The sequence below is a fragment of the Rosa chinensis genome, chromosome 4 (genome assembly GCF_002994745.2).
Source record: "Rosa chinensis cultivar Old Blush chromosome 4, RchiOBHm-V2, whole genome shotgun sequence".
NCBI lineage: Eukaryota > Viridiplantae > Streptophyta > Magnoliopsida > Rosales > Rosaceae > Rosa > Rosa chinensis.
The window spans coordinates 2291240-2297188 of NC_037091.1; positions in this window are offsets into that span (position 1 = coordinate 2291240).

The following is a 5949-nucleotide window of genomic DNA, read 5'->3' on the forward strand; positions in this document are numbered from 1 at the left end:
ATCATCTCCGGTCCCAAATCTAAGATCTTCAGGCCCAATTGACTGCTGTGACGGCCCATCTTGAGCATGAGGAACCCTTGCTGGAGCAACCCCTAGCAGCCTCCGAAATATTATCCCAGAACCTAGCTCATCAAGCTCGCGAAGCAGCCCGACAGGCGGAGCGAGCTACTGCTGATGCCAGTTTTCGCTTGGACGAACATTTACTTCGTCTAACCCATGCAGGCCGAAAACTTTAGGCCTCTAGTGTTAGGCCCATTTTGTATGAACAATATTATTATTAACAAGTTAAATATTTAGCCCACCTTGCTTGGCCCAAATCTTACTTCAAATTCCAAGTAATTCAGCATTCTAATTTACCTTTATTGATATTGAAACTGTTGAAAAGATATTCTCTAAATGGGGCAGTTACCTTCTTGAAGACTGTCCCGCTTCCCACGTGTTTTCAACTTCCCTCATTTCCGAGATCATAGCATTCAATTCCATTGATACTCTTATTGATGGCGTTGAAAATCCTTCAACTGCCCATCGCACGGTTGAGGCTACTGCGACTAGAGCTATAAATACCTGTACTTTGGAGAAGTGATAAACACCAGCAAATATGGCTTTTCCAGAGATAATTTCGCAGGCCTTACTTCTCTTCCTTCAGTTTCTAAAATCTTCTCCCCACGATCTAACCCTTAGCCTCAAATTCCTAGGCTTTATGGCTTAATCTCAAAACCTGGGTAGGCCTCATGGCCTAATCTCAAGTCCAGTGGCATGTCTTTGGTCTCTGGAAATCCGGTTCCAATTAGACTGAAGAACATGCGACGCTCCTAACGCGGCGGAACCAGATTATGAAGGATCTGTCTCCTCAGATTGTCCGCGTGGAGCAGGAGGGAGAGAGGCGGAAGGCCACTTTGAGGCCGACCGTTCTTCTTCCGCGGTCTACCTCCGGGGTCTGACTATGAGGCTTCCGTTTTTCCCCTGGAGGTAGATGTGGTTGTGAGTCGTGCTCTCTCTGAAGACCATCTTCATCCCGGAGGATAATCACCTGGAAGGGTTATGATGGATTATTTCCTTCCCTCTTCCTCTGATACAGACGATAGCAGCTGCGACTCAGATCAGAGGAGGATGTAGGTGAAGAGAGGAAGAGCCCGAGTGGTCATACCACAGCCTCCTTGCCACAAGACCCAGAAACTCTTAGAAGATCTGCAATCCTTGTGATTTTTTAAGCCACATTTGGCCTTATAATTTCAAGTGTAACCGGTTCGATCTGCACTTTGTACTGCCTTTGGCCGCAAAGCCACTTTATGAATGAATGTTTCTTCGAGCATAATGCAAAAATCTATTATGAAATATGAAATAAAGCCTCATGTATAGGCCATCATGTATATTCTTAACACACATTGTCAAGGATGAATAACAATTGCACAAAACAAAAATTGATTGAAATTGACAAAAATTGATTGAAATTGCTATAAAGTAAAGCCTTAACTAAGGCCTGGCAAAAATTGATTGAAACTGCTATAAAGTAAAGCCTCAACTAAGGCCTGGATGTATAGAGTGTTGCCCCCTAGTGTTTGGAGGTGAAGCGAATACATGAGACTAAGGCCACTGGAAAAGGCCTGAATATAGATGGATGATGCGAGCTGATGAAGGCTATGGTTGCCCCCCGGTCTGGGAAGAAGGTTGATCCGGTGGATTCTCGAACTCCCAAACACTAGGGTAATATTTCTTCAGGAAACGCCCGTTGATAGGGTTGTGATGGATGTCGCCATCCAAGTCTTTGAGGTGAAAAGCCCCACGCTCCAGGATACGGTGGACGACAAAGGGTCCTTCCCATCGCGGAGTCCACTTACCGCGACCGGTCAATTTCTCGCCAAAAGCCAAAACAACCTTCCAAACAAGGTCCCCCTCTTTATAACTACGGCCATGCATCCTCTTATCATAGGCGCGGGCGATATGCTGTTTTTCCATCACTAAATTATCCAAAGCTGCTAAACGCTACTCGCTCAAGTCTTCGTGTTCTTGCCACATCGCCTGGACATAATCTTCACCGATCAAGTGATGCTGATCTTGTACGCGCAAGGATTGAACGTTGATTTCCAAGGGTAAAACTGCATCATGGCCAAACATTAGTGCATAGGGTGTTGTAGCAGTGGGATTCCTCTTGGAGGTGCGATAAGCCCAAAGTGTCTCATACAACGTGTCGTGCCACTGGCGAGGGTTTTCAACCAGCATCTTCTTTAGCAGGGTAATAATAATCTTGTTACTGGCCTCCGCTTGACCGTTGGACTGAGCATAATACGGAGTGTTGTGGATGAACTGGATGCCCAAGTCGTCTACGAGTTTCTCGACCTCACCTCCCATGAATGCTGCCCCCCTGTCCGAAACGAGCACTTCAGGGATACCAAACCTGCAGATGATGTTATGAAAAATAAATTGGTGAATGGTGGCACCTGAAGCCATTTTCAAAGGCTCGGCTTCGACCCATTTGGTGAAGAAATCAATAGCTACGATGATGAACTTGTGTTGGAGAGAGGAGTGGGGGGTGAATCATCCCAATCAAGTCTAATGCCCAGTGACAGGGACCGCCCCGGATTTCACCCTGAGATCCGAAGTGGCCCTGCGGGACCCACTTTTAAAGGAGATTTTACCGAAAAATTTCGACAGAACCTCCCCTAAAAATGGGCAACCCAAACCTGTAAGAAACCAAGTACACTTCTAATAACCCAACCGTATCCTCCTGGAGCCGCCCTGCTCCCATAAACCAACCAACTCGAACTCAAAGATAAAAGTGGTATTCAAATGTTTAAAGTCCCACGAAACTCCATAAATAAAAATACATCAATTCACCAAGTTAGGTCATAGACCTCAAATATAATTCATTACAAGTCTGGGTCACAATTCCCATAGTAATCAGAGCAGTCTAAAGAAATAGAAAGTGATATAAGGTTCAGTAGGTTTAACAGATAACCTACTATATGAGATAAAGGAAGCCGGTGCGGTCACTATGGCTCACTCCTAAGCGCCGAGCAGCAACGCTGTAAACTGGGCATTTGAAACCGAAGGGCCCAGGGGGAAAGTATTGAAAACACGTTAGCGTGAGTGGACAAAAAGTTAAATAGATATATCATAAGAAAAGAAATTAAAGAGTTGATACTTTCCCACAATTCAGTTTGGAAAAAATAACTTTCCGATGCATGCAAGGTTTGGAAATTTTAATCAATTCATAAACTTCAAAGGAGCGTGAGAAAAGGAAAAGAATCCAGCCCCGCTGGCTAAGGAAAATAAATAGATAATATGGGGAAGAGATTTCACCATACGGGTAAATAAGCCCCTCAGGCTCCACCTACCCTTGACTGCCACTCACACATAGATTGTGTGAGGAGGAGAACTAATAACCTCGACTACCACCCAGGTGAGGAGGAGAATAAGCTACCTCAACTGCCACTCACAAACACAAAGTAAGTGAGGAGGAGACCTAATCGAATGACCCGAGTATGGTGAGGAAAATATTCAAAAACAGTAAATCCGTAAGGCTTCCCCACATATTTCAATGATGTGACCCCGCATGCCAAAAATATTCTCAATTTCATAAAGAATAGCCGAGCGATAATAAATGACTAAAAATCGGCGAAAAACATATAATTTAAAATTCAATCTCCCAAAAACCAAATCATGTTCCCCAAACAATTCAAAGTTTAAGTCTGAGCATGACAATTCATATTCGAAAACCATACGGGAACAATGCTAAAATTATGATCCAAAATGAATATTATACTTGATAAGAAATATGATAAATAAAATAAGACAATCATTCATCATTCCGGAAAATAAGTGCATGCATCAAAATTTAAAACAAAGTCCACTCACAGTATTAACTAGTCCTGTCGTCGATCAGTATTCTCCTCGTATGGAGACTCCTCTCGTCATGTACGAATAACACTCGCATAAATTATAATTACGGGACGGGAATTTAAATTTACGATAATTAGATAATGGAATTTCTAAACATCCTCTTAAACCCAACTCCTTCAATCCACCTCAGATTCCATCCAAACTACACCAAAGTCACATTTACAACCTCCACAACTCATGTACATTTTAACTAGCTAAAAATAGAAACCAAAACTCCACCCTACGTGCTACCACGCGCCGTCCACAGTGGCGGCACGTGAGCTACACGCGCCGCCGGCAAAACACCTCCGATGGCCACCAAAATTTGGCAGCACTACCTACTCAACAAACCCAACCTCTTTCTCAACTACAACAAGTTCCAATTTTACCTTGAAGAGCTCCAATTTGGCGGGTGAAAATTTCCAGAAAGTTCAAGAACCCTAGGATTTGAAATTCTTCGATTCGCTCTCTACACCACAAATTGAAGCTAGAAGCTTGAGGGGAAATGACAAATGGCTCGATGCGCTTCTACTATGCCTGGTTTTGTGGCCGGAGATGGCCGGAATTGGAAGAAATCAACGATTGAAGCCGACTGCTACAGTAAAGTTTGGAAGCCCGATTTGCGAAATCTCGGCCAACTAGTTGTGAATCACCACCGTAGGCGTGTTAAGGGGGAGGAGGAGGGTCATCCTATGCCTTGGGTTCGTCGTTTGGGTGGCCGGAAAGAGGGGATTGGCCGGAAATCAAAGAGAGGCCGAAGGGAAGAGAGAGCTCGGGGAAGAAGAGAGAGTTACCGAGCTGGGGTGGATTTCCGAAAATGGAAATCTACCAACAGTAATTTCCCTATATATATATATATATATATATATATATATATACCATGAACAGTAACTTTCACGTTTTAAGCCATAACTTTTACATACGAACTCCGATTTAAGCATACTACATGTCCACGGACTCGATTAAACGTCCCCTACAACTTTCGTGAAGGAAATTTTCTCAAATTGTTAACCCATCAAAAGTCAACTTCTAGCACCCCCCCTAAATGATAAAAACTGAAACCAAGGACAGTAAAACATAAAGTAATTCACTTAGACACAGATAAAGGATAAATCGAATACGGGGCGTAACACCCAGCCTCGTGCAGGCCAAGGTTTAATAATCGGTTGCATGGGAATATTGGGGATATGCTGGACCGGACCATGCGCCTGACAGTCTTGGCATCCTTTGGCAAATGTGATACAGTCCTTTAAGATGCTGGGCCAATAATAACCATGCCTCCTGATGAGCCAACGCATTTTAGGTCCCGCTTGATGGGCTCCGCATATTCCTGTGTGTGCTTCGCGCATTAATCGCTTTGCTTCGCGGCCATAGACACACCGGAAGTCTATGCCATCTTCCCCACGTCGTCGCAGCTCGTCACCCCTGAGGAAGTAATTTAAGGCAAGAAAGCGAATCTTCCTGTCTGCTGTAGGATGGTCGTTTGAGGTAATCAATCAACGGAATGCGCCAATCGATGTCAATAGGTTCTAGGACCGCAATGACCGGATCATCCGGAGGGACAGGTCGCGCGAGCCATGAAGGCAGCGTGCGACGCTCGACTTTCAGAATGCGCTCGCGAACCCCATACTTCAATGTAATGCCTGTAGCCAGTTGAGCGAGTTCATTGGCCGCGAAATTGTGCTCGCGAGGGATGTACTCTAGATCTGCGTCATCAAATTGATCCAGAAGCTCAATGGCGCGATTAAAATATGGTACGAGCAACCAGCTTACACATCTGTATTTCTCTTGAAGTTGATTTATCACGAGCAGAGAGTCGTCGCGGATCTGAATGTCCCTCACTCCCAATTCCAGTAAGACTTCTAGGCCAATAATAAGGGCCTCATATTCTGCCTAGTTGTTTGTGCACTTAAACTCCAATTGGAAAGAGTAAGAGAAACGATCGCCCGTTAGGTTCTCCAGAACAATCCCTGCCCCTGCTAATGTTTTAGTCCTTGAGCCGTCAAAAAATAACACCCAGGGATGCAAGGAAACCGTGGCTTGGTACCATACAGCGTATTCTGGAATGCG